This window comes from Dendrobates tinctorius, unplaced genomic scaffold (assembly GCF_039654945.1).
Source record: "Dendrobates tinctorius isolate UK_male_01 unplaced genomic scaffold, ASM3965494v1 ptg000004l, whole genome shotgun sequence".
In the NCBI taxonomy this organism is placed as follows: Eukaryota; Metazoa; Chordata; class Amphibia; order Anura; family Dendrobatidae; genus Dendrobates; species Dendrobates tinctorius.
In genome coordinates, this window is record NW_027361672.1 from 19236424 (window position 1) to 19254326 (window position 17903).

Below are 17903 nucleotides of genomic sequence, written 5' to 3' on the forward strand. Positions count from 1 at the left end.
AGATGATCCAGGGAAGTATTGTAAACAGCATCTCTGAGAATCGTCCACTGTTCCTCAGCGCGGGTCTCCTCTGCCTGCAGTATGTATAACAGTCTGCCATCAAGATCATTGGTAAATTCCTCTGCAATTCTTTTATTTTGCAGCTTATAGACATTCAGCCTCTTTGCAGTTTTCTGCCCTTGGGGTCTCCTCGCTGGCAGGATGCGGAGCCTGCACTTAGACAAAATGAGGCCAAGGTCAGTCCAGCAGTTTGCACCGCACATGACCTTCATCACTCTAAAGTCCATCCCATCACTTTTCCTGGCAATGATGTAATTAATGAGATGCTAATGCCTCAAGCGTCGGTGCATCCATGATGTCTTCTTGCGTGTGGATAAATGGAATAGGATGTTGGTGATGACAAGGTCATGTGTGGCACACATCTTGAGGAGCAGCTGGCCATTACTGTTACACTTGCCAGTGCTGTGTCGCCCAATGACCCCTTCCCAGTTTTTATGGTCTGTTCCCACTCTGGCATTAAAGTCTCCAAGTATAATGAGCTTGTCCGCCTGTGGGATTGCTGAAATAAGTGTGTCAAGTTCATCATAGAACTTATCTTTAATGTCATCCGGGTTAGTCATAGTGGGAGCATAGGCACTGATCAGAGCTGCATGTTTCTTGTTTGTTAGTGGGAGCTGACATATCATCAAACGGTCGGTGATGCCCTCCGGAAGCCTGATAAGTTTACGAACAAGATGAGTTTTGATAGCAAATCTCATGCCTGCCTCTCGCTTTTCAGTACTGCTTTGACCACTCCAGAAGAGCGTATATCCACCACTATGCTCTGTCAATTGACCCTCGTCTGCCAGACGTGTTTCGCTGAGAGCTGCTATATCAAAATTGTAACGAGCTAGCTCCCTAGCAACCGATTCTGTTCTTATCTCTGGTCTGTCTGCCTTAGTATTATCCAGCAGAGATCTCACATTCCATGTGCCAAGGTTGAGTACCATCATTTTCTTTTTCTTTATTGCTTGTCGACTGCTGTATGGGAAACCCTACAGCTGCGGTAGGCTGGCCATATGAAATGAAGCAGACTATGTTTGATGCACCTTTTCTAGCCCCGTCCTCGATTGAGGTGAGCAGAGTGATCCTGAACAGGACTGCTCAGACACCCAGGAGGCTGTCGAACTCCATTGCTGCTTCGGTCAAGTGGCCTGGGCCGCCTGCATGCAGGTTCGTGACTACAGCATCCAGAGATTCCACACCTGCTGCCTTGCCACTCTCCCATTGCCACAAAACTTTAGATACACAGTGGTTGAAATCATGACTTGCGCTTAACTTGGATTAAAGTGAGGAAGAGTTGCGCAAGTCATCAACCTCACTCTCTCCCCCGTTCCTATTGAGCCCCAGTGGCAAGAACTAGACGAGATAACTGGAGATAGGTCAGGGTGCAGTGGATGGCCAGCAGTATCCTATATGTGCCTCTCTGTACCCTCTCAGCGCTCCACAACGCTGTGCTGGGAATCTGTCCATTGAATCTTGAATGATTTCTTCCGCACAGTCTGCCATATCCAGTCTTCGCACGCATGGGTAGGCAAACCCTTGATAACCACCATAGGTCTCAAAGAAACCCGACAGCTACCCTCACCTGGTTTAACCCGCCTGCCAAGGCAGTGTTATGGGGTGTACCCACTGCCTCATGTCAGCAGCTACTTGGAGATACAGGTGAGAGTTGAGCATCAGATGAGGACCAAAGATGGAAGACCTGTCCAGAATGGACATGACAAGCCCTCCACCAGAGGTGCTCCTTCCCTTCCGAGCTCTGCCATGCACGCAAACAGTGGTTTGCTCTCACATATGAGGTATCAGCATACTCAGGACAAATTGCACAACAACTTTTGTGGTCCAATTTCTCCTGTTGCCCTTGGGAAAATAAAAAATTGGGGGCAAAAATGTCATTTTTGTGAAAAAAAAATAAGATTTTTTTATTTTTACATCTCTACATTATAAACTTCTGTGAAGCACATGGGGGTTCAAAGTGCTCACCACACATCTAGATAAGTTCCTTAGGGGGTCTACTTTCCAAAATTTTGTCACTTGTGGGGGGTTTCCACTGTTTAGGCACATCAGGGACTCTCCAAATGTGACATGGCGTCCAATCTCAATTCCAGCCAATTTTGCATTGAGAAGTCAAATGACGCTCCTTCCCTTCTGAGCTCTGCAGTGCACCCAAACAGTGGTTTACCTGCATATATGGGGTATCAACATACTCAGGACAAATAGTACAACAACTTTGGTGGTCCAATTTCTCCTGTTACCCTTGGTAAAATAAACATATTAGATCTGAAGTAAATTTTTTGTGAAAAAAGTTAAATGTCCATTTTTTAAATCATTCCAAAATTTCCATAAACTTCTTGAATGTGATTTTGAGCACCTTCAGGGGTTCAGGTTTTAGAATGGTGTCACTTTTGGGTATTTTCTATCATGTAGAGCTCTCAAAGTGACTTCAAATGTGATATGGTCCCTAAAAAAATGGTGCTGTAAAAATGAGAACTCACTTGTCAACTCTTAACCCTTATAACTTCCTAACAAAAAAAAATTTGGTTCCAAAATTGTGCTGATGTAAAGTAGACATGTGGGAAATGTTATTTATTGACTATTTTCTGTGACATTTTTCTCTGTTTTAAGGGCATAAAGTTGGAAAATTGCAAAATTTTCAAAATTTTTGCCAAATTTCCATTTTTTTCCACAAATAAACGCAAATCATATCAAAGAAATTTTACCTCTATCATGATGTACAATATGTCACAAGAAAACGTTGTCAGAATCACTGGTATCCATGGAAGTGTTCCAGAGTTATTGCCAAATAAATGGACAGTGGTCAGAATTGTAAAAATTGGCCTGGTCATTAACATGCAAACCACCCTTGGGGTTAAAGGGGTTAATTTATGCTAAAGTTCAAATACTATTACCATATCTAAATATTTTTAGTTTTTCCATATATATATATATATATACAGTATATACATATACATGTGCATATATATATAGATATATATATCTATATATAGTCATTAAAAACTGCTAAAAATCAGTTAAAACATAAAAGCAAACTACAATCACCACTTAACTTACATCACTAAAATCCTTAACATTATGAAGAAATAAACTTTTTTGATTTGATCCCATCTAAAATTTATAACACATCTAATATTATTATTTTACTATTGCTGTGAACATTAAATACATTACATAGACTTTTCTACATGATATTCATTTTATTCATGTCACATTTCTGTACACATATAGCAGAGTGATCATAAAGGACACAAACTATTAACAAGTAAAAGAAACAATAATAATAGTAATAGAGACTAAATACACTGCATCGCCACTTTGTCTCCCCACAATTTGTCAGAGGGCTCATTATGCTTTGGCTAATACACTTGAAAAATGTTATTACAAAAAATTTGTGAAATAAAGCTGGTTTCTTTGAGTGCTGAATGCTCATTATAATTTTTCATCCCAATTATGGGAGCAATTAAAAGTCTACACACCATTTCTCAATGTTAGCAATTTCGGTACTATGTTATTGTCTTTTTCATTTTCCAAAAGAATCCTGCTAATTTCCTTTTAGTCAATTTCTATAGCACCCTCCTTTGCTTAATTGTATCCACATTTACTGCTGCCCCATTATAAACTCCTCTGGCGAAACCAACATCAACCAAAAAGCTCTTACTGTTTGATACATGTTATTTCCCTTTTCATCAGAGTGAATCATACATTTTGAATCATTTTGACCTATATAATTTACAGCTAATTATTCTTGAAGCTTGACTTTCACTAATATTTTGCCAAAAGTCTTCAGCGCCAGTAGCCCTTAATCATTCGAATAGCCCTTAGCCTTTCCTAAAAAAAAATACTTTATGAATGCAATACATAACAATCATGGTATACATTGGTCTAATACATCAAATGAATTGCAAATACTGCAGAAATGTAAAGGTGATACCAAAGAGAGTACATGGAAAATCAGGTACAATATTTGATATTATAGTTTTAGTTTTATAGCCATCTTTAACTCTTTTTTGTAGATTTGATGGACTTCTTTGGAAAGATGCTACACTTTTTATATTTTGTTATAATGAAATGAAGGACAGCACAGAGTGAACAATAAACTGGATGACAACCAGAACTGCCCTAAAATCACTCACTTTATGTATCAAAATATCAACTGTAGAAAATTAAGAATTGCTTTTCAACTTACTTATTGTAGTTTTATTACTATTAAAAATGATGATCAGTTTTAAATAATGTATTGGAAATCTGTTCTAAACTAATATATGTAGAATTTCAGTGACTTTATAAGAGAAGGTTGAGCCTAATGTATGAAATGTCTGATATTAAACAATAAACATGACTGTATTCAAGACTAGGTACCAGTGGGTATGTACCTTCGGAGTGGCATTTTAAATGGAACCTGACAGGTGATACATGCTGCCCTAATCATGGGTAGCATGTATCAGCCGCGCAAGCACATGTACATGTAGGCTTTACCCTGAAGTACTGCATCATTCCAGCAAAAATATAATTTAGATAGCTGCCGGAGACTGAGATGCTCAGGTGATTAGTTATCTAGTCGTACAGATGGGTCATCGGCAGCTTTTCCCTGAGTGCTAACTGTGACTAGCTAGCCTCTGCCTATATGACTACACCGAGTCTTTCAATTGCTCTTTTTTATTTGTAGATGCTACATCATAATATTGATGAATTAACTACAGTAGTATTGGGGTGGGGCGCAAGTCTGGTCTGCTGGATCCAAGCAGGTCACACACAGGAGAAATTCACACAGTTCTATATTCTGGACTTTAGATAAGCGAATATTTCAATGTTCGGTTCGGATCAAGATCGCCGAATTTGCAATATTCGCAGATTAATTCATTAAATATTTGCCGAACATAACCGAATTTCATTCAGGTCAATGGGAGGCAAAAGCAAATGCATGCACAATACCTTAAGGATTTCATCTTGGGTTCCAGAATTCTCCATGTCAACAATATCAAATGCTTTAAGGCCAAAATGTTCATTAAAGCTGGTAGATTCCTGGAGGAATAAAGTCATTTTCCCCCTGTAGCTGCTCTTTCAATAAGGTGACCAGACAGGTTTGCAATAATTATTTATCTGCTGAATAACCCTATATCTGTACATAAAAGCATTGTCACAAACCAATACGGTTAAGTCCAGTGGATTGCACAACACGTACATCAAACAAGGGGATGGAATGGGAGAGGAAGGTCCTCACCGTAGGGAGCAAGGAATGGGGCACCTCCTGAACTTCAACCTGTGTCTGTCCTTAAACTACCCTAATGCACTAAGCGGGTCCTTCCCCCCACTGCCGTATCGTGCAAAACCCTGTTTGTCTCCTCGCTATTCCCTGGCTAGTGCGCTGGCTGGCAAGGATGCTAGCCTCACCACTGCATATTATGAACAATGCAGGGAGAGGAACAACAACAAGAAGGACAGTAAAAAGGGAACTTAACTACTGTCTCTAATGCAAAGCACCGCACAGCAGGGAAAGGCACTAGGAGCAAGAACTCCATGAAACCAGCAGATTCACCACTGCAACATGAGAGCTCCTTACTCCAGGCATGGTCAATATAGATTGCTCTGTCACCAACAGTAAGCTGATGTGTCAGATGACTATATATGGATAGTGGGAGTGATCAGCTGACCAGCAATGCAGCAGCTGCCAGCAAGGAAATAGACATTAACTCCTCCTGGCCTGAAAGGAAAAAAGCTACATTTAAATTATAGTAGAACCAGAGCTGCCACGAATCCAAATCTCAATCGTGACAAGTACAGTATATAGTGACATGACAGATTCTATTAAATTAATATACTATTCCTGTTTGTGATACATATTGAGTGCGTTGTACCTGGCATGGAGACGTGCAGAGTTTCTACAGGCTAAAGTCACTTTCCCACATTAGTTTTTTTATATGCATGCTCTCTGTTTTTTTTGTGGATAGATCACAGACCCATTACAATGAATTTGTCAATTCACATTTCCTTTTATTTGCATACTGATTGCTCTAAACAAATGTTTAACTTTTATCAAACTCACCAATCTAAGTCAATGGCAATGTGAAAGAAACAAAAGCAAAATAGCAAATGGGTGTCATCTGTGTGCTCTCTACATTACTGTTTAATTGGTGAGACATTTTGGTTTTGCGGTTTTTCATATAAGAAAATTGGATGCAACAAGGTTTATAAAGACTGATACATAGAGAAAAATTGGCAACAAAAACATGTACCATTTTTCATGTCTGAAAAAAAAAGATTTGTCACACCGGCTTAAAAGTATGCCTCAAAGCATAAAATTTTTATGGAAACTTCCACTACTAAAAACCTATTATATACCCCTGTAGACTGTGAGCCCTCGTGGGCAGGGTCCCCTCTCCTTATGTACTTGTGTGTGTGTCCCTTGTCTTACACATGTTTATTATACTTGTTTATATTTCCACTTTTCACATGTAAAGCGCCATGGAATAAATGGCGCTATATAAATGCATAATATTAATAATAATATACATCGAAATGGTTTGTTTCTGTAGCCTGTGCACGAGCTTATTTCTGCAACCTCTACTTAGATAACATAGACATTAATTTACAAAATTTGGGCAAAGTGTGAACGTATTTTAGAATGTTCTGAAGAATGCATTAACATATAAGATAAATATCACTTGTGTTCCCAAATATTTGTATCCAGTAACTCTATTACAATGACTATTATCAATTCCACCTATAACAGATGCACAAGTAGATCCTCAAATGGAAAAAACTATATAAAAAAGACTAAAGCTATAATTTTGTGAATAGGGGTAAAATGACTTCAACTAGTAGATACAGTAAATCCTGATAGCAACATAGTAACATAGTTATTAAGGTTGAAGGGAGACTTTAAGTCCATCTAGTTCAACCCATATCCTATCCTAACTTGCCCTAACATGTTGATCCAGAGGAAGGCAAAAAAAACCCATGTGGCAAACAGTAAGCTTCACATTGGGGAAAAAAATTCCTTCCTGACTCCACATACGGTAATCAGACTAGCTCCCTGGATCAACGCAATATTAAGGAAACTAGTGTATATACCCTGTAATATTATACTTTTCAAGAAAGGCATCCAGTCCCTTCTTAAATTTTAGTAGGGAAGCACTCATTACAACATCATATGGCAGAGAGTTCCATAGTCGCACTGCTCTTACAGTAAAGAATCCACATCTGTGAGTATGCTTAAACCTTCTTTCCTCCAGACGTAGAGGATGCCCCCTTGTCCCTGTCACAGGTCTAAGAGTAAAAAGATCATTAGAAAGGTCTTGGTATTGTCCCCGCATATATTTATACATTGTAATAAGATCACCCCTAAGCCTTCGATTCTCCAAACTAAATAACCCCAAGTGTAATAACCTGTCTTGGTATTGCAGACCCCCTAGTTCACTAATAACCTTGGTCGCTCTTCTCTGCACCCGCTCCAGTTCAGCTATGTCTCTCTTATACACTGGAGACAAGAACTGTACACAGTATTCTAAGTGTGGTCGCACTAGTGACTTATATAGGGGTAAAATTATGTTCTCCTCATGAGCATCTATGCCTCTTTTAATGCATCCCATTATTTTATTTGCCTTTGCAGCAGCTGCCTGACACTGGCCGCTAAATGTGAGTTTGTCGTCCACCCATACACCCAGGTCTTTTTCAGTGACTGTTTTGCCCAGTGTTTTACAATTAAGCACATAATTATACATCTTGTTCGTTCTACCCAAGTGCATGACCTTACATTTATCCCCATTAAAGCTCATTTGTAGAGTTGAGCAACTTTTGGTTTTTTAGGGTCGCGTTTCGTTTCGTGAAACCCGACTTTTCCAAAAGTCGGGTCGAGCAAGATCGTCCGATTATAGGGAAAAGTCGGGGTCGTCCCGAAACACGAAACCGAATGTAAGTCAATGGGGAATAAAAGTCGGCAGTGAGAGGAGGACAGGAAACACACCAACAGTGCCCATTTGAATGCCAAAAGCATCAATTCTTCTTACTTAAGCTTGTCAACCTTAATTAACTTCATAATACAAGTTACGCACTGAAAAATGGGGGTTATTTGGCTACAGACTGTGGGGGGGGGGGCTGGCTCCAGGTTTTCATGTGCCCTGGGCGAAAGAGCGCCCCTTTAACACATACCACAACTCATCATGCTCCGATGCGGCAGAGAAATAGCGGTATAGTACAATGAAAAATACCTCACTTTTTACATCTCATGACGAGGCCCATCTATTTCTCCATACAGAATCATTGGTCCCATATAATGTTTGAAACAGTATATGATGAGCTCCACATAATGCTACAGTATATGTTGGTCCCCATGGATGAAGCTCTACTGTCTTATGGGCCCAAATAATGCTCCAAACATAATGGGCCCCATTTCTAATGCTCTAGTGTATAATGGGCCCTGTAAATGCTGCTCCAGTGTCTGATGTCCACCTTTGGAATGTTCCAGTGTATGGTGGGCCCCATCTATCATTCTCAGATGGTGTTAGGCCCAGTATGGATTGCACGTGATTGCACAAAGGTTAGAAAGGGTACCGTATCCCCAGATAACATGTATGGATAGCGTACACATTCAAAATATATGTCTCAGGAGGCAGGCTCAGACGGTGTTAGGCCCAGTATGGATTGCACGTGATTGCACAAAGGTTAGAAAGAGTACCGTATCCCCAGATAACATGTATGGATAGCGTACACATTCAAAATATATGTCTCAGTAGGCAGGCTCAGACGGTGTTAGGCCCAGTATGGATTGCACGTGATTGCACAAAGGTTAGAAAGGGTACCGTATCCCCAGATAACATGTATGGATAGCGTACACATTCAAAATATATGTCTCAGGAGGCAGGCTCAGACGGTGTTAGGCCCAGTATGGATTGCACGTGATTGCACAAAGGTTAGAAAGGGTACCGTATCCCCGGATAACATGTATGGATAGCGTACACATTCAAAATATATGTCTCAGGAGGCAGGCTCAGACGGTGTTAGGCCCAGTATGGATTGCACGTGATTGCACAAAGGTTAGAAAGGGTACCGTATCCCCGGATAACATGTATGGATAGCGTACACATTCAAAATATATGTCTCAGGAGGCAGGCTCAGACGGTGTTAGGCTCAGTATGGATTGCACGTGATTGCACAAAGGTTAGAAAGGGTACCGTATCCCCAGATAACATGTATGGATAGCGTACACATTCAAAATATATGTCTCAGGAGGCAGGCTCAGACGGTGTTAGGCCCAGTATGGATTGCACGTGATTGCACAAAGGTTAGAAAGGGTACCGTATCCCCTGATAACATGTATGGATAGCGTACACATTCAAAATATATGTCTCAGGAGGCAGGCTCAGACGGTGTTAGGCCCAGTATGGATTGCACGTGATTGCACAAAGGTTAGAAAGGGTACCGTATCCCCAGATAACATGTATGGATAGCGTACACATTCAAAATATATGTCTCAGGAGGCAGGCTCAGACGGTGTTAGGCCCAGTATGGATTGCACGTGATTGCACAAAGGTTAGAAAGGGTACCGTATCCCCAGATAACATGTATGGATAGCGTACACATTCAAAATATATGTCTCAGGAGGCAGGCTCAGACGGTGTTAGGCCCAGTATGGATTGCACGTGATTGCACAAAGGTTAGAAAGGGTACCGTATCCCCGGATAACATGTATGGATAGCGTACACATTCAAAATATATGTCTCAGGAGGCAGGCTCAGACGGTGTTAGGCCCAGTATGAATTGCACGTGATTGCACAAAGGTTAGAAAGGGTACCGTATCCCCGGATAACATGTATGGATAGCGTACACATTCAAAATATATGTCTATACATCAGGAGGCAGGCTCAGACGGTGTCAGGCACAGTATGGATTTGACGGCCCAGATTACACAGCGGAGGAGCAGGGAGAGGTAAAGATTGCAAATGCTGGGGCCCTGCCCAAGCAAGGGGGGCCCACTCGTGGGTGTCGGTACTGGCACTGGGCCCCTCATAGTACAGCGGTGTGTCTGACGGCGGGTGTGCACCACCACCGTCAGAGACACTTGATTGCACTATGAGGGACCCTGTGCCAGTGCCCGCGCCCAAGAGTCGGCCTACCCACCTGTCCAGGGCAACGGCACTCGCACGGTGTCGTGCGCTAGGTGGTGACCCCGGCCATGGGGGGGAGGCAGCACAGTTAGGGAGTTTTAGAAAGTGGCATATGTTGATGTTGGACATTCAGCTGATGCAAAAGGCGAAATAGGTGAAGTACCAGGAAGAGGTGGACCAAAGCAAGCCATTTTTCTGTCACCCTATGTGTCATCAGGGGAAGGTGGGACAAAATCCTTGGAAACCCATGCGTGGTTCATTTTAATGAAGGTTAGATCATCCACATTTTGGGTTGACAGACGGGTCCTTTTTTCTGTCAGGATTGATCCAGCTGCACTGAAGACTCTTTCCGATAGCACACTTGCAGCTGGGCAAGCGAGCTCCTGTAAGGCATATTGGGCCAATTCAGGCCAGGTGTCCAGTTTAGCGGCCCAATAGTCAAAGGGGAATGACCTGTGTGGGAGAACATCGATATGGGAGGAAAAGTAGTTTGTAACCATAGTTGACAACTGCTGTCTCCTGTCACTTTCCATCGATGCAGTATTACCAGTTGTGTGAGCGGTATTTGAAAAATCAGTCCACAACATTGTCATGAAACCCCTGTCTCCAACGCCACTTCTGCTGTGTGCACCACGAACACCACTGCCAAGCTGCCCCCGGCCCTTACGGCTCGTGTGAGAACCATCACCGCTGCTGTGTGCTGGGAATGCCTCAAGCAACCGATTTACCAGAGTTGCTTGTTTATTAGCCAATATTAGGTCAAGGTTCTAGTGTGGCATGATGTTTTGTAATTTGCCTTTATAGCGTGGATCCAGGATGCTGGCCAACCAGTAGTCGTCATCGTTCATCATTTTGTCAATGCGGGCGTCCCTTTTTAGGATCCGCAAGGCATAATCTGACATGTGGGCCAATGTTCCCGGTGTCAATGATGCACTGCGAGTGCTGGGTGGAGGAGCACTTTCTGGCAAATCCACATCCCTCCAGTCACGCACAAACCCTGTACCAGACCTTGCCACGCCAACATTTTCACTTGCCCCACGAGATGCATCCTCCTCCCCTAAGTAATCATCCCCATCATCATCCTCCTCCTCCTCTTCTTCCTCCACCTCGTCCAGGAGAGGTCCCTGAGCAGACAATGGCTGAATGTCATCAAGGATTCCCTCCTCCTCTTCCTCCTCATCAACATTGGCTGCAGACGCCTGCTCCTTAAGGTGCGTCAAAGTTTGCATGAGCAGACGCATAAGTGGGATGCTCATGCTTAGGATGGCGTCGTCTGCGCTTACCAGCCGTGTGCATTCCTCAAAACACTGAAGGACTTTACAAAGGTCTTTCAGCTTCGACCACTGCACACCTGTCAACTCCATGTCTGCTCTCAAAGTGCCTGGCCGTGTATCCTCCCACAAATGCATTATGGCCTGCCTCTGCTCGCACAGCTGCTCCACCATGTGCAGGGTGGAGTTCCACCTTGTTGCAATGTCGATAATGAGGCGGTGGTTGGGAAGGTGGAGCAATCGCTGCAGCTTCTGCATACGAACGGAGTGTACAGGCGACCGGCGGATGTGCGCGCACAGTCTTCGCATCTTCTTGAGCAGGGCTGTTAACTCCGGATAATTTTTGAGGAAGCACTGCACCACCAGGTTCAAGGTGTGAGCCAAGCAAGGTATGTGGCTGAGTTTTGAAAGGGCTATGGCTGCCACAAAATTACGGCCGTTATCACTAACTACCTTGCCTGCCTCAAGATGTACACTGCCCAGCCATGACTCAGTTTGTCGCTTCAAGTACTCGGCCAGCACCTCGGCGGTGTGTCTGTCGCCCAAACACATCATCTGCAACACAGCCTGCTGACGCTTTCCACTAGCTGCTCGATAGGGGGATACATCGTGTGCAACAGTGGCAGCTGCAGATGGAGTGCTCGTACGACTGCGCTCTGTGGACGAGCTTTCGCTTCTGGAGGAGGAGGAGGAGGAGGAGGGTGGAACGCCTACAGCCAACTGTTTCCTACACCGTGGGCTAGGCAGCACTGTCCCACCACCGCTGTCCCCTGTGGACCCTACATCCACCACATTAACCCAGTGAGCAGTGATGGACACGTAACGGCCCTGGCCATGCCGACTGGACCATGCATCGGTTGTGAGGTGCACCTTTCCGCTCACTGACTGCTTGAGTGCATGGACAATGCGGTCTTTCACATGATGGTGGAGGGCTGGGATGGCTTTGCGAGAGAAGAAGTGGTGACTGGGTAGGTCATAGCGTGGTACTGCATAGGCCATGAGTTCGCGGAAAGCTGTGCTTTCCACCAACCGAAAGGGCATCATCTCAAACGAGATTAGTTTGGCAATGTGGGCGTTCAAACCCAGTGTACGCGGATGAGAGACTGAGTACTTTCCTGACCTACTCATAGTGTCTGGGAGGGTGAGCTGGACTTGAGAGCTGCATATGGTGGAAGTAGCGGTGGACAGGGCGGACTGAGAGAGGGTTGATGATGGTGATGGAGTTGGTGTTCTTTCTGATGGCCTAGAATCAGTCTTTCGTTGATATAACAGTGGGATTCCCTGACTGCTGTGGTCTTGCAATGACACCTCAACATTTGCTGCTGTGCTAACCGGTGGGCTTACAGTGGGGGAAACAATGTAGCGTTGCTGACTACCTTCGTTGTGATCAGTTGCACATGTGGCACTTGAGGTTTGGTGTTGTGTCCACGCTTGCAAGTGCATGCTGGTTAAATGTCTAAGCATGCAACTGGTATTCAAATTTTTCAGATTTTTCCCTCGGCTAAAGGTCTTTGCGCACTTCTTACAGATAACCTTGGCCTGATCATGAGGATTTTGTTCAAAAAAGTGCCACACTGCACTCTTCCTACTTTGGCAGACATTTTGCGGCCTAGCACGCTGTGATCTTTTGACCCTCTGGACAAGCTGTCCAGCAACTCTTTTGATGTTTGGAACCTGTCTTTGGAGTGCTCCGGGCCTGCCAGATAACAGCTGTTGCGATGTCGATGTCTGCTGTGGATGCTCCTCATCTGAGCTATTGGAAGCAGCACCCTCTTCCCCCAATGGATGCCAATCTGGGTCAACAACTGGGTCATCCATCACCTCCTCTTCTATGTCATGTGCACCTTCCTCTGTGTCACCATGTATGGTGGTATAGTGTGCGGGAAGGGGCACCTGAGTCTCATCAGGGTCAGAATCTGGCTCTGTACACTGCGAGGACAATGTAGTGCTCTGAGTGAATGTACCAGCAGAATCATCCATCAGTGGCTGTGCATCAGTGCACTCCATGTCAGATTCATCTTGGCCTGGGTAATTCACCATTTCACTTGATAATCCAGGCATGGTATGTGAAAACAGCTCCATGGAGTAATCAGTAGGATGGCCTGCGTCATCCTTCAATCTTGGTTGGGGTGAAGGACACAAGGAAAGGTGTGGTTCATGAACATGAGCCTCCAATGACGACTCAGTGCTTTTACTTTTTACAACTGAAGAAGAGGAGGCGATAGAGCTGGAGGCTGAGTCAGCAATGTAAGACAAAACTTTTTCCTGATGCTCTGGCTTTAAAAGCGGTTTGCCAACTCCTAGAAAACTAAGCGTTCGAGGCCTTATGTAGCCAGACGATGTCGCAGGGTCAGCACCTCCTGCATTCGGTCCTATTTTGCTCTTGCCACTACCATCAGATCCACCACCAACACCATCATTACCAGCTGCCAACCCCCGCCCAATTCCACGGCCTCTTCCACCAGCCTTCCTCATTTTTGGTAGAAATGTAGACAAAATCCAACAAACTATATAGTAATGTAAAACAAGGTGTCTATAGGACAGGGGAGATTTTGAATTTCTGCAGACACTTGTGGACACTGGACACTATTGGATTGTGTGAGGCCCACTGATATCTGAGCGCTATGTGACAGGCTCGATGGCACAGCTGTGACCAAATTGACTAGAGGATAAGGGAGATTTTGAATCTCTGCACACACTTTTGGACACTGGATGGACACTTTTGGATTGTGTGAGGCCCACTGATATATGAGCGCTAAGTGACAGGCTCGATGGCACAGCTGTGACAAAAGTGACTAGAGGATAAGGGAGATTTTGAATCTCTGCACACACTTTTGGACACTGGATGGACACTTTTGGATTGTGTGAGGCCCACTGATATCTGAGCGCTATGTGACAGGCTCGATGGCACAGCTGTGACCAAAGTGACTAGAGGATAAGGGAGATTTTGAATCTCTGCACACACTTTTGGACACTGGATGGACACTTTTGGATTGTGTGAGGCCCACTGATATCTGAGCGCTATGTGACAGGCTCGATGGCACAGCTGTGACCAAAGTGACTAGAGGATAAGGGAGATTTTGATTCTCTGCACACACTTTTGGACACTGGACACTTTTGGATTGTCTGAGGCCCAATGAATACCTGAGCGCTATGTGACAGGCTCGATGGCACAGCTGTGACAAAAGTGACTAGAGGATAAGGGAGATTTTGAATCTCTGCACACACTTTTGGACACTGGATGGACACTTTTGGATTGTGTGAGGCCCACTGATATCTGAGCGCTATGTGACAGGCTCGATGGCACAGCTGTGACCAAAGTGACTAGAGGATAAGGGAGATTTTGAATCTCTGCACACACTTTTGGACACTGGATGGACACTTTTGGATTGTGTGAGGCCCACTGATATCTGAGCGCTATGTGACAGGCTCGATGGCACAGCTGTGACCAAAGTGACTAGAGGATAAGGGAGATTTTGAATCTCTGCACACACTTTTGGACACTGGACACTTTTGGATTGTGTGAGGCCCAATGAATACCTGAGCGCTATGTGACAGGCTCGATGGCACAGCTGTGACAAAAGTGACTAGAGGATAAGGGAGATTTTGAATCTCTGCACACACTTTTGGACACTGGATGGACAATTTTGGATTGTGTGAGGCCCACTGATATCTGAGCGCTATGTGACAGGCTCGATGGCACAGCTGTGACCAAAGTGACTAGAGGATAAGGGAGATTTTGAATCTCTGCACACACTTTTGGACACTGGATGGACACTTTTGGATTGTGTGAGGCCCACTGATATCTGAGCGCTATGTGACAGGCTCGATGGCACAGCTGTGACCAAAGTGACTAGAGGATAAGGGAGATTTTGAATCTCTGCACACACTTTTGGACACTGGACACTTTTGGATTGTGTGAGGCCCAATGAATATCTGAGCGCTATGTGACAGGCTCGATGGCACAGCTGTGACAAAAGTGACTAGAGGATAAGGGAGATTTTGAATCTCTGCACACACTTTTGGACACTGGATGGACACTTTTGGATTGTGTGAGGCCCACTGATATCTGAGCGCTATGTGACAGGCTCGATGGCACAGCTGTGACCAAAGTGACTAGAGGATAAGGGAGATATTGAATCTCTGCACACACTTTTGGACACTGGATGGACACTTTTGGATTGTGTGAGGCCCACTGATATCTGAGCGCTATGTGACAGGCTCGATGGCACAGCTGTGACCAAAGTGACTAGAGGATAAGGGAGATTTTGAATCTCTGCACACACTTTTGGACACTGGACACTTTTGGATTGTGTGAGGCCCACTGATATCTGAGCGCTATGTGACAGGCTCGATGGCACAGCTGTGACCAAAATGACTAGAGGATAAGGGAGATTTTGAATCTCTGCACACACTTTTGGACACTGGATGGACACTTTTGGATTGTGTGAGGCCCACTGATATCTGAGCGCTATGTGACAGGCTCGATGGCACAGCTGTGACCAAAGTGACTAGAGGATAAGGGAGATTTTGAAGCTCTGCACACACTTTTGGACACTGGACACTTTTGGATTGTGTGAGGCCCAATGAATATCTGAGCGCTATGTGACAGGCTCGATGGCACAGCTGTGACAAAAGTGACTAGAGGATAAGGGAGATTGGATTGCTTTTAAAAAAGCAGTTTGCGGAGCAGTGGGTAAACAGCAATGCAGGAATGTCAGGAAGCCTTAGAAGGCAGCCCAACAACCAACACCACTGATACACCACTATATAGCCTCCCCTTGCACTGCACACACAGTGACTGGTGTGTTGTGCAGGCCAAATTGCTAGCAGCAGATGCAGTTTTTTTTTCTTCTCAGCAGGACAAAAAAAAAAAAATTGGGATTGCTTTTAAAAAAGCAGTTTGCGGAGCAGTGGGTAAACAGCAATGCCAGCCTGTCAGGAAGCCTTAAAAGGCAGCCCAACAACCAACACCACTGATACACCACTATATAGCCTCCCCTTGCACTGCACACACAGTGACTGGTGTGTTGTGCAGGCCAAATCGCTAGCAGCAGAAGCAGTTTTTTGTCTTCTTCCCTGCCTAACGCTCTCCCTACAGAATCAGCAGCAACCTCTCCCTATACTAAGATCGGCAGAAGTAAGATGGCGGTCGGCGTGCACGCCCTTTTATACCCCCTGTGACACCCACCAAAGCAAGCTAATCACTTGCATGCCCTTCTGAAAGATGGTGGTGACCCGTGCCTATGTCATCACGTTGCCCACAGTGTCCGTGGATCCTGATTTGCTGAAAAAGAGCGCAAAACAAACTTTTGAAACGCGACTTTGGCGCGTAAGTCGCCGACCTCGTGGCCGACCTCATCCTAGGGTCGGGTTTCGTTTCATGAAACCCGACTTTGCCAAAAGTCGGCGACTTTTGAATTTTTTCGACCCGTTTCGCTCAACTCTACTCATTTGCCATTTATCAGTCCAAGCTTCTAGTTTACATAAATCCTCCTGTAATATAAAATTGTCCTCCTCTGTATTGATTACCGTGCAGAGTTTAGTGTCATCTGCAAATATTGAAATTCTACTCTCTATGCCCCCTACAAGGTCATTAATAAATATGTTAAAATGAAGCGGGCCCAAAACTGACCCCTGTGGTACCCCACTGCTAACCGTGACCCAGTCCGAGCGTGCTCCATTAATAACCATCCTTTGTTTCCTATCCCTGAGCCAGCTCTTAGCCCACCTACAGTACAAATATTTTCCCCTATCCCCATTGCTCTCATTTTATGTATCAACCTTTTGTGTGGCACCATTTCAAAAACTTTTGAAAAGTCCATGTACACCACGTCAACTGCATTCCCTTGGTCCAGTCCGGAACTTACCTCTTCATAAAAGCTTATGAGATTAGTCTGACAGGAATGGTCCCTTGTAAACCCATGTTGATATTGGGTCATAAGTAGAGTTGAGCGAAACGGGTCGAAAAAATTCAAAAGTCGCTGACTTTTGGCAAAGTCGGGTTTCATGAAACGAAACCCGACCCTAGGATGAGGTCGGCCACGAGGTCGGCGACTTACGCGCCAAAGTCGCGTATCAAAAGTTTGTTTTGCGCTCTTTTTCAGCCAATCAGGATCCACGGACACTGTGGGCAACGTGATGACATAGGCACGGGTCACCACCATCTTTCAGAAGGGCATGCAAGTGATTGGCTTGCTTTGGTGGGCGTCACAGGGGGTATAAAAGGGCGTGCACGCCGACCGCCATCTTACTTCTGCCGATCTTAGTATAGGGAGAGGTTGCTGCTGATTCTGTAGGGAGAGCGTTAGGCAGGGAAGAAGACAAAAGAACTGCTTCTGCTGCTAGCGATTTGGCCTGCACAACACACAAGTCACTGTGTGTGCAGTGCAAGGGGAGGCTATATTGTGGTGTATCAGTGGTGATGGTTGTTGGGCTGCCTTCTAAGGCTTCCTGACACGCTGGCATT